Source organism: Canis lupus, chromosome 16 (assembly GCF_048164855.1).
Source record: "Canis lupus baileyi chromosome 16, mCanLup2.hap1, whole genome shotgun sequence".
Lineage (NCBI taxonomy): Eukaryota > Metazoa > Chordata > Mammalia > Carnivora > Canidae > Canis > Canis lupus.
In genome coordinates this window covers 36,045,659-36,059,222 of record NC_132853.1, presented here as the reverse complement: position 1 = coordinate 36,059,222, position 13,564 = coordinate 36,045,659, and the positions used below count along the sequence as shown (strand labels likewise).

Here is a 13,564-nt window from a genome sequence, read left to right as displayed (position 1 = left end):
TCACAAAAGACCAGATAGTATATGATTCCATTTATATGAAACATCCAAGATAGGCAAATCTGTAGAAACAAAATAGAGGAGTGTTTTCCTAAGGCTGAGGGTTGGGGGAAATTGGAGAGTCAAAGTTCGTGGGTATGGAGTGTCTCTTGAGGATAAAGAAAATGTTCTAAAATTTATCATGGAGATGGTTGCACGACTCAATATACTACAAGCTATTTTTTTTATTACACACTTTAAATGAATGAATTGTACGCTATATGAATCCTATCTCAAGTTGTATTTTTAAAAGGTTAAAAAACTTGCTAAGGTCATCCATTGACTCACGGCAGTGTCTTACATACAGACACAGAGCTGGGTCCACATATTGAACTTGGTTAGCATATACTTTAGTACAACCCACTGGCAGCCACAACAGCGTTGGATTCTCCCCCTATCGGGCTGGAAGCAGGCAGCAGCTTCAGATGTGATGGAATCGAGACAAACAGGGTCGGGGCAATTATTAGTAGTTCACCATTTGGCCAGCAGCATTAGTGGTCTCTGGGAATATCTATTCTGTAGAGATAAATGTACCCAATAAAGTTAGGGGAGAGAGTCACCAGCCACAAATTTCAGATAATCATATTAAGGTATCCAGCCTGCTCTGCCTAATGTTATTATTTTCTCCCTGTGGAAAGAAAGAATACGACACTCTGGGGACTCCCGTCTATTGTTTACTCAGTCAATCAACATTTATTGAGCACCCACAGTGTGCAGAACTAGCCTGGGCCAGGAATTTAAAAAATAGAAAAGTTCTTCCCTAGAGGTATCTACAAGATTAATGAAGACATTCTCTCTGCCCTCAGGGAACTCTTAAACTGCTGGGGGAGAGAGTCTCAGGCTTCAGGGGACTCCTAATCTGATGGGGAAAAGAGCCACCCACAAAAGCAATCTGAAGATACAAAGATAAGGAAAGTCTTCTCATAGACTGAGGACACAAGGGCTGTGGGACCCAGGTGTTAACAAAGGTGTGATAAGGGCACCTGGGTGACTCAGTGATGGAGTGTCTGCCTTCTGCTCAGGTCATGATCCCAACCCGGGATCTGGGGATGAATCCCGCACCTGGCTCCCTGCATGGAGCCTGCCTCTCCCTCTGCCTGTGTCTCTGCCTCTCTCTGTGTGTCTCTCATGAATAAATAAATAAAATCTTTGAAAAAAAAAAAAAGGTGTGATAAAAGCCCAAGTCAATGATGCCTTACAAGACTGCTTTTGAAGAGGTTGAGGGAGAGAAATGGCAGGCAAAAATGGGATTGTATTGAGGGTCTCTACCAAGGGAGAGGGAGCAGGGGCCCAGAATGCAAATAACTTTTAAGCAGAAGTACTAGAATACAAAAAGAGGGGACTGAGAGTCCCATTCCAGGGGCCTCTGTGCTGTCCCCACTGAAGCCTTCCCTCTTGCTTTCGTGGTTAAAACAAAGCCACAGTTCAGAAGGAGAACTACACACACACTGTACCGACGTATTTGCTTGGCTTCTGTATTGTCCTAGTGACATAAAAAATGTAACCATTAGGGGAAAGTGAGTGAAGTGGACAGGAGACATCTTTCTACCATCTCTGCAACTTTCTGTGAATGCAAAATTAAAAGGTTTTTTTTTTCTTTTAAGAAAGGAAAAAGAAACCAGTTTCTGTCCTGAAAGACTATAATCTAGGTGAATCACATCTAATACACTCATTTGAGCACAAGGGATAGGAGTGAGGGTGGGGAAGCATGGTGGTTATCAGGATGTAAGAGCGTCTGGGATCCCCAGGCTTCAGGACTCCCAGCATTCCGGCCTGGAGCTCTGGGTGGCGCAGAAACATCCCTTGTGCTATGTCCTCCTGCTGCTTTGCGTCTGATTCCGTGCTTCTCTTTCCTGCTATAGGCCTACTCTGCCTCCTGGACCATGTGATGTAAAATGGTTGCTGCCTATTGCTCTGGGTTTTTTGTTTTTTGTTTTAAGAGTTCATTCATTTACTCATTAGAGACACAGAGAGGCAGAGACATAGGCAGAGGGAAAAGCAGGCTCCCTGCGAGGAGCCTGATGGGGGACTGGATCACAGGACCTGAGCCAAAGGCAGAAACTCAATCACTGAGCCACCCAGGTGCCCCCAGTAGCTCTGGGTTTTGTTTTTGTTTTTTAAGATTTTATTTATTCATAGAGACACAGAGAGAGAGAGAGACAGGATCACACCCCGGGCTGCAGGTGGTGCTAAACCACTGTGCCACTGGGGCTGCCCTAGCTCTGGGTTTTTAAGCTACTGTTTAAAAAAAATAGATTTGAATGAATAGGAATCTTAGTTCACTTCAAGATTCTCTGAGGGAGGAGCTCAGTTTCCCCGCTATGGTGAACCAGTGCTCACTCCTTGTTCATCTGTGACAGAAGGAGTGGGTATGGGATCCCTGGGTGGCGCAGCGGTTTGGCGCCTGCTTTTGGCCCAGGGCGTGATCCTGGAGACCCGGGATCGAATCCCACGTCGGGCTCCCGGTGCATGGAGCCTGCTTCTCCCTCTGCCTGTGTCTCTGCCTCTCTCTCTCTCTCTGTGTGTGTGTGTGTGTGACTATCATAAATATATAAAAATTAAAAAAAAAGGAGTGGGTACAGTACCCCCGCCGAACCCCACCATCATGGCTACTCTAACTCACTGTGAGGATGGGGAGAGAAAGAATAGGTGTGAGCCGAGCATATAACAATTGTAACAATGTGTAATATGCTGAGGGTGGGAAGGCGCGATTTGAATCAAATAGTGAAAGATGAGAGTCCCATAGGTGGAAGAAAATTGGGGAGGGATGCAGTAAAAAGACACAGGATGGAGGGATGCTTGCCTGGGTGGCCCATTTGGTTAAGCATCCAACTCTTGGTTTCAGCTCAGGTCGTGATCTCAGGATCGTGAGATCAAGTCCCACGTTGGTCTCTAAACCCAGTGCACACTTCGCTTGGATTCTCCCTCTCCCTCTGCCCTTCCCCCCTCACTCTCTCTCAAATAATAAATATTTTAAAAAGAAAAAGACACATGATGGAATATTAGCAATAAAAAGGAAGAAACCAGATCCATGCAGTAACTTGACTGAAGTCTCCAGGGAATTATGCTAAATTTGCAAAAGTCACCCATTGACTCACAGAAGAATGTCTCACATACAGAAACAGAGCTGGGTCCACATTATTGAACTTGGTTATTTATACAGGAGGCCGTGGGAGAAATGTTTCAGCAAAGGGCTGGGTTGGGGCTGAAAGTCATTGTTGACATAGGGTGGAGAAGAGGGACAGGATAAGTTGAGGACATGGGGATCCCTGGGTGGCGCAGCGGTTTGGCGCCTGCCTTTGGCCCAGGGCGCGATCCTGGAGACCTGGGATCGAATCCCACATCGGGATCCTGGTGCATGGAGCCTGCTTCTCCCTCTGCCTATGTCTCTGCCTCCCTCTCTCTCTCTCTCTCTCTGTGACTATCATAAGGGTAAGTTGAGGACAGACTCTGAATAAGATCAACTTAAGGGGTTGGCCAGCCATCCAAGAAGGGAAGAAGAGCCAGGAGAGAAGCAACTGAAAGTCAAGTAAGAAAACAGCTTCAGGAAAGGGGTTCAATCCGTAGTGTCAAATATTGGGAAGGTAGGGCTGGAAAGAAACCTTTGATTTTCAGAATTGAACAGACATGCAGGGGACATCTGAGTGGTTCAGTTGGGTAAGCATCTGCCTTCAGCTCAGGTCGTGATCCCAGGGTTCTGGGATGAGCCCCGAATTGGGCTCCCTGCTAGCTGAGATCCTGCTTCTCCCTCCCCCTCTGTTGCTCCCCCTGCTTTTGTTCTCTCTCTCTCTCTCTCTCTGTGAAAATCTTTTTTTGAAAAAAAAAAAAATCTTTGGGGAGCCCCAGTGGCGCAGCGGTTTAGTGCTGCCTGCAGCCCGGGGCGTGATCCTGGGGACCCTGGATCGAGTCCCACGTCGGGCTCTCTGTATGATGCCTGCTTCTCCTTCTGCCTGTGTCTCTGCCTCTCTCTATATATGAATAAATAAATAAAATCTTTTTTAAAAATCTTTTTTTTGGTATTATATTCTTTTAGTTTATTCTTTTTTAAAAATTTGTGTATATTTTTTTTACTGGGGTTCAATTTGCCAACATAAAAAGACATGCAAATGCACCTACTTTCTCCCTTTTTCCAAACCAATACATACTCATTAAAGAACACTTGAAATGCATGAAGTGGAGAGAAAAAAGTCGAGTATAGTTCTAGCAAGCAAACACAATCACTACCAACATTTCCATGGGGGTGGGGGGAGGTTCGCGCTTAAAACAAAGACCAGTTTCTTTAGATGCGTAGGTACAGGTAAGGTGCCTGCCTTGATTCCCAGCCTGAGCCTCTTTCTCCAAGTCCTCCCTGAGGGGCTGAGGCTCCCCTGGGGAAGCCTGTGGGAGTATGGCCCTGCGGCCCTGGGGTGCTTTCCTGCCCCTCCGCCCACGGAAGCTGCTGCACCCATTTGGCCTGCACAAACACCAGGCGCTCTTCCCTGCGTCAATATTTCACATCCTTTGTCACCCATCTTCAACATCTGCTCCCTGAGAGGTTGTCCTCTGCCTTAACACCTCCGACCAGCTCAGGGTCTGTGCCCCAAAAAGAGATTCTCTACAAAGACCCCAGTACTCATCATTATCATATTATTTAAATCCAACACATATTGAGTGTTTACTGTAAGTCAGTGCTGTTGTTACCACTTTCTACAGAGGAGGGAACCAAGGCTTGGTGAGGTTGAGGAAGGTGGTGGGGCCGCAGCAGGCAGGGTGCAGCAGGGTTTACGTTTGTTAACACTACTGTTTGGGGAAACAGCCAATCCCATTGTGGGAGAGTGGGAGGGGTGGGTGTGGAGCAGAGCCTGACTTCCTCTCACCCAGCCATTCTGTCCTCTGCAATTAAATTCATAGTCCAGGAAAGTCCCTGCAAGTGACAATGACCCTGAAACTTTCCTGAAGATAAGAATTGCTTAGCCTCATCACTTGCCACCCCATCCAGTAACCCTTTCTTTGCCAGCCTACTTTCAAGTCAGGACAAATCCTCTTTTTTTTTTTTTCTAAGATTTTATTTCTTTATTTGATAGAGCACAAGTAGGGGGAGTGGCAGGCAGAGGGAGAGTGAGAGAGAAGCAAACTCCTCACTGAGCAGGGAGCTCGATTCGGGACTCGATCCCAGAACCCTGAGATCATGACTTGAGCTGAAGACAGAGGCTTAAGTCTAAGCCACCCAGGCTCCCCAGGACAAATCCTTCTAAAGCCGCCCAGGGCAGCCCCGGTGGCACAGCGGTTTAGCACCGCCTGCAGCCCAGGGTGTGATCCTGGAGACCTGGGATCGAGTCCCACGTGGGGCTCCCTGCGTGGAGCCTGCTTCTCCCTCTGCCTGTGTCTCTGCCTCTCTCTCTCTCTCTATGTCTCTCATGAATAAATAAATAAAATCTTAAAAAAATAAATAAATAAAGCCGCCCAGATCCAGGTCCATCCCCATCATCGCCACCATGGGGACTCATCCCTGCCACCCCACGCAGCGCCCCCTCTCCCACAACTCAGCCTCCCCACTCAGCTGGAGAGAAACAATGGTCACGGTCACTGTTAAGCAGTAAGGAGACTTAAGGCAGGATCTCGGGAGTACTTGTAAAACAGAAATGGACCCGGGTCCAGAAACTGCTATAAATGGGCATCTTGGCAATGCAGGCCCTCATCTCCTGCTTGTAAACCCCGGGGCACAGCCAAACAGAGCATTTGTTTATCAACTGCCATGGATTCAGGAAGCCAAACAGCCACGCCCATCACCATCCCGGGCAAGTCCTCCAGTCTCCTGCCTCCAGAAATGACCACCCCTGAGATAAAACTCGCCCTTGGGAAGAACCCAGCAGCTTTTACAATTTGCTCTGGGCTTCACACCCTTTGTTGTGGCGAAATTCTTCCTGTAGCCAACTTCAGTCTCTGTTAATATAACTTGAGCAATCGGATTGGTTGTTTTGTTGTTGTTGTTCCCCATCAACTATATAATATCTACTTTTTAAAAATTATTTTTTTAAGATTTTATTTATTTATTCTTGAGAGACGCAGAGAGAGAGGCAGTGACACAGGCAGAGGGAGAAGCAGGCTCCATGCAGGGAGCCCAACGGGAACTCGATCCTGGGTCTCCAGGATCACGCCCCAGGCCAAAGGTGGCGCTAAACCGCTGAGCCACCGGGGCTGCCCATATTGGGTCATTTTAATCCCCATAACAAGCCATTAATCATTAATGTATGAACAATTAGTGATTAAAGATATCATTAATATACCCATTTTACAGATGGCACATCAAGGCAGAGAGAGGTTCAGTAAATTGCCTACAGTCGTACAGTAACAGAATTGGGATCTGAGTTCAGACAGTCCACAACATTAGACTGCATGTGCTTAGTTATTAATGCTCTGTGTCTCCCTACAGTTTTCATCCCCATAAACCTGCCATTATTCTCCTTTGAGCCAGGAAACCTACAACTGGTACCAAAGAACTTGAATAGAGGGACGCCTGTGTAGCTCAGTGGTTGAGCATCTACCTTTGGCTCAGGTCATGATCCTTGGGTCCTGGGATTGAGTCTCTCACCGGGCTCCACCTGCAGGTAGCCTGCTTCCCCCTCTGCCTACGTCTCTGCCTCTCTCTGTGTGCCTCTCACGAATAAGTAAATAAAATCTTTAAAAAAAATAACTTGAATAGATGTATTAGGGGCCAGAGCCAAGGACAGTTTCCTTCCCACTGCTTAATTCCATCTCTGACCATGTCCACACCAGCCATCTCCCCTGTACGGTCCTGTCTTGCCCTCCATCCTTCTTAACAGAGTGGTCCCTGACTCTCCCTGGAGGACTATGCTAGACATTCAGGAAAGCTCCAGCAGGCAGACCAGCAGCCCCAGACACAAGGGAAAAAGGAGCCCCTATTTCAGACCAGACCTTGTGTTCAGGATGGAATGGCCATACACAAAGGAGCCCCTGTTTCAAAGTGGCTGTATTTGCTAATTTAAAAAAAAAAAAAAAAAAAAAAAACACTTTGACAAAACACACTGTGAGGGAGGCGTTATTTGCTCAGTAACTGGGAACTCAGCATTGAATTCCTTCTGAGAAAATAGCAGAGGAAAACATCACATGTCCCCTGTGCTTGAGGAATCCTTCCTTTTATTTTTTTAAGATTTTATTTATTTACTCATGAGAGACACAGAGAGAGGCAGAGACATAGGCAGAGGGAGAAGCAGGCTCCCAGTGGGGAGCCCAATGAGGGACTCAATCCCAGGACCCTGGGATCATGACTGAGCCAAAGGCAGATGCTCAACTACTGAGCCACTCAGGTACTCCAGGAGGTGTCCTTCCTTATCCCAGCTCCCTCATATACCTCACAAACCCCTACATCTCTGCACTACTGGGTCTGTCCCTGGCCCCAAGATTTGACAACCCCACACCTTGGGTCCCCATAGAGTAGGCAGGCTAGTAGAGTATCGTGGTCAAGAGGCCAAACCCTGGATCCGGACCACTTGGCAACAACCTTAGGCAAATCACTTACTCTTGCTTGGCCTCAGTGTCTCCATTTGGCAATGATAATTATAGTCTCTGCTTCAGCTAGGTGAGTTAAAACATGTAAAGGATTTAGAACAGCATCTGACACGTTGATTATAAGCCCTTGATTAATGTTCCACTCTGCCACTTAAAAGAATAGCCCCATGAAATTGAGTAGGCCTCTTTGAGAGAGAGTATGAGGTAGTGATCAAGAACACTGGTTTGGGATGCCTGCGTAGTTCAGTGGTTGAGCGTCTGCCTTCGGCTCAGGTCGTGATCCCGGGGTTCTGGGATCAAGCCCCACATCAGGTGCCCGCAAGGATCCTGCTTCTCCATCTGCCTATGTTTCTGCCTCTCTATGTGTGTCTCTCATGAATAAATGTTTAAAATCTTTGAAACAACAACACTGGTTTGAGGTCAGACAGCCTTGCCCTTGAATCCTGACTTTCAACAGCCTCCTTAAGCTCTCTGAACTTAAGTTTCCCTGTCTGGAACATGATCCTCATAACATCTACCTCTCATTAGTGCCTTTGAGAGGATTAAATGAGACGTGTATCAGGGACTTAGCGCAGGCTCTGGTTGGAAGGGAGCACTCAACAAGCGGCTCTTGTGACCATAACTAACTCTCTGATCTTCAGTGCCTTCCTGTGTCAAATGGAAACAGTAATAGTGCAAGAATTAGGTAAGGCCTGGAGGACCAGCCCTGGGGTTGCCTTTTCCCTCTCTCCTGCTCTTTTAGGATGCTCCACCTGCTGCCTGTGGGATGTTGACTCACCTGTCAAGGCACACTCAAAATGCTGCCTCTTCCCTGAAGCCTCCCTTGGGTGGTTCAGACTTAAATTCAGACTCAGTTGTAATCTTTTTTTTTTTTTTTTTTTTTTTAGATTTTATTTATTTATTCACGAGAGACACAGAGAAAGGCAGAGACAGGGATCCCTGGGTGGTGCAGTGGTTTGGTGCCTGCCTTTGGCCCAGGGCACGATCCTGGAGACCCGGGATCGGATCCCACGTCGGGCTCCCGGTGCATGGAGCCTGCTTCTCCCTCTGCCTGTGTCTCTGCCTCTCTCTCTCTCTCTCTCTCTCTGTGTGACTATCATAAATAAAAAAAATAAAATAAAAATAAAAAAAAAAAAGAAAGGCAGAGACACAGGCAGAGGGAGAAGCAGGCTCCCGGATCCCAAGACCCCAGGATCACGACCTGAGCCAAAGGCAGATGCTCAACCACTGAGCCACCCCAGTGCCCCTCACTCGGTTGTATTCTTTCCTTCTGTTCATGTCACCCCGTGAAGTCCCAGGGGACAGCATCTCTTCCGATCCCGCAGCTCCCCAGTGTAGGAACTAAATAAATATTCCCCTCTTCCATTCTATCTCAAGATCACGAAAACATGGTTGAGGGCAGCCTTTGCTATTGACCCTTATTTCACTGGGTTTGGCTCCCGAGAGCCCTCAGCAGGAAGAGGGCGCCCTGAACCTGCAGCCTTGGACCCAGCCATTCTGTGCCTGAACTCAAGAGCAGCACCCAGAGCCCTCTGGCGGGGAGTCTGGGCTTCCACAGAACACTCCTTTGGGTTTACTCCCTCCCAGGGCCTTTCCAAAGGCATCGAGGGCCCTTGACACTTTAGGAGTGCCCGCATCATGTCAAAAATATCAAGATGCACTCACATCCCCCATGAAATGTGATTTGTTTTTTTATGATAGTCACACAGAGAGAGAGAGAGAGAGAGAGAGAGAGAGAGGCAGAGACCCAGGCAGAGCCCAACGTGGGACTCGATCCCAGGTCTCCAGGATCCAGCCCTGGGCCAAAGGCAGGCGCCAAACCGCAGCGCCACCCAGGGATCCCTGAAATGTGATTTATATACAAACTATGTACAAGTGGAGTTGCAGTTGATTGGTTGTTTTGTTTTGTAGCCATTTACTTAAATGTTTATGTTTCCATTTTGCAATCTTTTTTCATTTTGCAACCAGTAACGTTTCAACCTGTCCCTACATGGGTTCCAGAGCTTGTCAGCTCCGGAGCCCATTGGACCACACGCACACTACCTGTCTGTCCACTCACCCATCTATCTATCTACAGATTTCTCCCCAGTATCCAAAAAGTGGAGGGATCCTGTGAAATCTTATGTAAGCCAAAACGGCACAAAGTGAAGGAGCAATTACCATTAATTCATATGGAAAATTAGTTCAGGCCTTTCTGTTACCTTAGGACAGTTCTCATGAATGAATGCACAAAATAAATGAAGATAAAGCTCATATTAAAAAAAAAAAAAAAAAAAAAAAAAAAAAAAACCTGGGCAGCCCGGGGGCCCAGCGGTTTAGCGCCGCCTTCAGCCCAAGGTTTGATCCTGGAGACCCGGAATCGAGTCCCACATTGGGCTTCCAGTATGGGACCTGCTTCTCCCTCTGCCTGTGTCTCTGCCTCTCTCTCTCTCTCTCTCTCCCTGTGCGTCTCATGAATAAATAAATAAAATCTTAAAAAAAAAAAAAAAGCTTACGGACAGTGCAGAGCTGTGGACAATTGGTGCTGAGATGCTGAGTGTGGTTGGGAGGGACAAGAGGGAGTCTGTGGCTGGAGGGGCCACTCTGGCGCTGGGGGTACTTGCTGCCTCAGCAACCATTCTGCTCACTGCAAAACTAACACTGAGCAAGGGCTATTTTCACTCTTTTCATAAAAGCGAACGTCCTCTTTGGATTTCTATGTCTATGGAGCTGTCAAAGATGGAAAGGAAGCAACTGGGCAGAGGCCAGAGCAGCGGCGTGTGGTGTGACTGCCCTCTAGGGGTTGCGCCAGGAAGGTGCAGGTGGGGAGGCCCCTGCCCATCAGGTCACCAGGCCACCACTCCCTGGCACCCACCTGTGCACCCACCTGTACGAGGCACCATGCACATTCTCTGGGAACAAAGGGTAACATAAACAGGAATAAAACTCAGCCATGTCCTCCAGAAGGTCACCATCTCGTTAGTGGCAAACATATAACACATGATTATAGCTCCGTGCAAAGACTGCCCTGATTAGCTGTGTGAACCAAGTTCTATGGGAGATCAGGGGTATGAGAATAAGTCTGGAACAATAGGGGAAGGCATCCAGGAGACGTGACATATAACTTGGGCCTGGAAGGATGAGTAAGAGATGGCCAGGAAGCACTGGGAAGGAAAGGCATTCTGGGCAGGGGAGTCTCATGAGCAAAGGCAATACTCTGTAGAGGGGCAGGCTTGTTGGGGGCCACTGAGAGGTGTGGTGTGGCCAGAGCATGCACAGTATGAAACAGTGCAAGACTTATCTAGAGAGGCAGGCAGGGCAGATGGGGAGAAAACTTCCATTTGAAAAACAAAAGTGTAGGGGGCACCTGGGTGGCTTAGTCAGTTAGGCATCTCCTTTCTGCTCAGGTCATGATCCCAGGATCCTAGGATCGGACACCAAGTCAAGTTCCCTGCTCAGCAGGGATTCTGCTTCTCCCTCTGCCTCTGCAGTTCCCCTTTCTCATGCTCATTCTGTCTCTCTCAAATAAATAAATAAATAAATTTTTAAATTTATTCACTCATAAGAGACACATATTCAGAGAGAGAGAGAGAGAGGCAGAGACACAGGCAGAGGGAGAAGCAGGCTCCATGCAGGGAACCCGATGCAGAACTCGATCCTGGGACTCAATCTTGGGACTCCAGGATTTTGCCCTGGGCCAAAGGCAGGGGCCTAACTGCTGAGCCACCCAGGGAACCCCAATAAAATATTTTTTAAAAAGAAAAAGGAAAAAAAAAAGAAAAGAAAAGAAAAAGAAAAATGTGATGCTTCTGGCCAAACAGGAGGGAGGCCTGACCCAGCCAAGCAGAGAGTCCCAGCAACAAGGGGAATTAAACATACCCAGGACCATGACATCAGATACTGAGACACAGCAGCTGTCTCTCAAAGTGACACAGTTGAAAACATTAGTGCTGAGCCAATGGAAGGGGGGAGGCATGTGGGAGTGGAAGATGGGACAAAGCAGCAGAGGACCCAGGGGAGCTTCCAGAGCCCCTCTATCCCCTGGGTACATCCCACATGAAATGTCACTTTTTTACATTTTTATTTATTTATGATAGTCACACAGAGAGAGAGAGAGAGGCAGAGACACAGGCAGAGGGAGAAGCAGGCTCCATGCACCGGGAGCCCGACGTGGGATTCGATTCCGGGTCTCCAGGATCGCGTCCTGGGCCAAAAGCAAGCGCCAAACCGCTGCGCCACCCAGGGATCCCCGAAATGTCATTTTTTAAAGATTTTATTTATTTATTCGTGAGAGACACAGAGAAGGAGAGAGAGGCCGAGAGAGAAGCAGGCTCCATGCAGGGAGCCCGATGTGGGACTCGATCCCAGGACCCCAGGATCACACCCTGAGCTGAAGGTGGCACTAAATCGCTGAGCCACCCTGGCTGCCCTGAAATGTCATTTATGTATAAACTACATATAAGTGGACTGGTAGGTGATTGGCCTCACCACCCACTTGCTGCGAGACTTTGAACAAGTCCCTAAATGATGCAGAGCCAGTTTCCTCATCCCTAAAAGAGGAATAGAATAATAATACCCATACTAGGGGTATCATATATGATAATAATAACACATATTGGGTTTGAGGATTAGAGGAGATGAAAGCATAGAAAGGATGTCCCTAACTCGGTCCCTGGCCTATGGTAGAAGCTCGGTAAATGATGGCAAGTTGCCACAATTCCATTCTCTTGTCTTCTGCATTAACTCCCACTCCTCAGTTGTGGCTCTCCCCACTACCCCCATGCCTCCCCAGTCTCTCTCTATACCTCTCTCATCTGAGCTCCAGACCTTCACACCCAACTGCCCATGAGACACCTGCACCCAAAGGTCCTAAGGGAGCCTAAATCCAATCGCCACCCCCACCCCAAAGGAACTTTTCTGGCCACCCTAGCACATTCTCTCTGACTTGACTAATGGCACCACCAACCACTTGGGATCAGAAGGCCGAGCTAGACTTCTCTCCCCTTCTCAGTGATTATTTGGTTCCCAAATTTCCAAACACCCCTAGAACTTGCTGTCTGCTTCCACGTCTTAGGCCTTATATTGTCCTCCTCATTTCTCCTCTGCTCCACTTCCCCTCTGGCCTCCACGGGGCTACCTAAGGATGCTCTAAATCACGGGGCTGCTCCCGGCCTGCTGAAATCTCTTCATGGCACACCAACGTGTTCCAGACAAAGGCCAAACCCCCCAGCCTCATACCTGAGGGGGTGAGGTTTGGGCTCTTTCAAGGATTGAGGACCTGAGCCACACTGAAGTTACTTACATAATGAGGGTTTAAGATGGGGCCACATGGGGGAAGGCAGGAGGAGAGGAGTCTCAGCCACCAAACAACCATACGACTTGGTGGCCGGGAGGTGACCAAATGGTCCATAGGGCTACAGTGCCACTGTGGGAAAGCAGCCTTTTACTGGAAAACATTCCCGTTTCCACAAAAAAGTGTATGAGCATCATATGGCTGAAAGTTGAAAAATAGATTTACGTGTTAGAGGAAAGAAAGTTCTGGTCCCAGAGAGCAAAAAATATCTCAACATACCTAAATATGATCCAGAAGTGGAATAAAATAGTGACTAAGTATTGCTCACAGCCAGACGGTCCTGGCTCCATTATATTATTGTCTGAGAGATTCCAAATAAATTAATTGACTGTTCTCTGCCCCAGTTTCCTTTCTATAATAATAGCATACTACCCATTCCATACATTATGGGGCAGACTAAATGCTTTACATGTGCCAAGTGTTTAGAATGGAATGTCTGCGTAGTAACCACTCAATAAATGTTCTCCACTGTGAGTCATCAAGGCAGGATGAATTCATCAGCTCGGTCATCTCATTTGGAAGCAGAGAGGACTAATGACCCCCTAAAGTGTTCTGCGTTACCCATACTCCCTTTCTTCCTGTTAGTTTCTACCCTTAAGCCTTAGCAGGATAAGTGGTAGCCCCACAGGAGACCAGATTTCATTACCGTCCTTGCAGCTAGATGTCCTGGCCAGCAGGAGGTGAGCA

At 47.8% G+C, this 13,564-nt stretch overlaps 1 long non-coding RNA gene across 1 annotated transcript; it reads right to left on the bottom strand.

Annotated features, from left to right (window-relative positions):
• Positions 1-230: 230 nt before the first annotated feature.
• On the bottom strand, positions 231-13,304 carry LOC140606582 (uncharacterized). The gene is made up of 2 exons (XR_012008914.1): positions 13,097-13,304; positions 231-552 (listed from the first exon to the last, which is right to left on the bottom strand). It is a non-coding gene; the product is annotated as an uncharacterized lncRNA (long non-coding RNA).
• Positions 13,305-13,564: the final 260 nt, after the last annotated feature.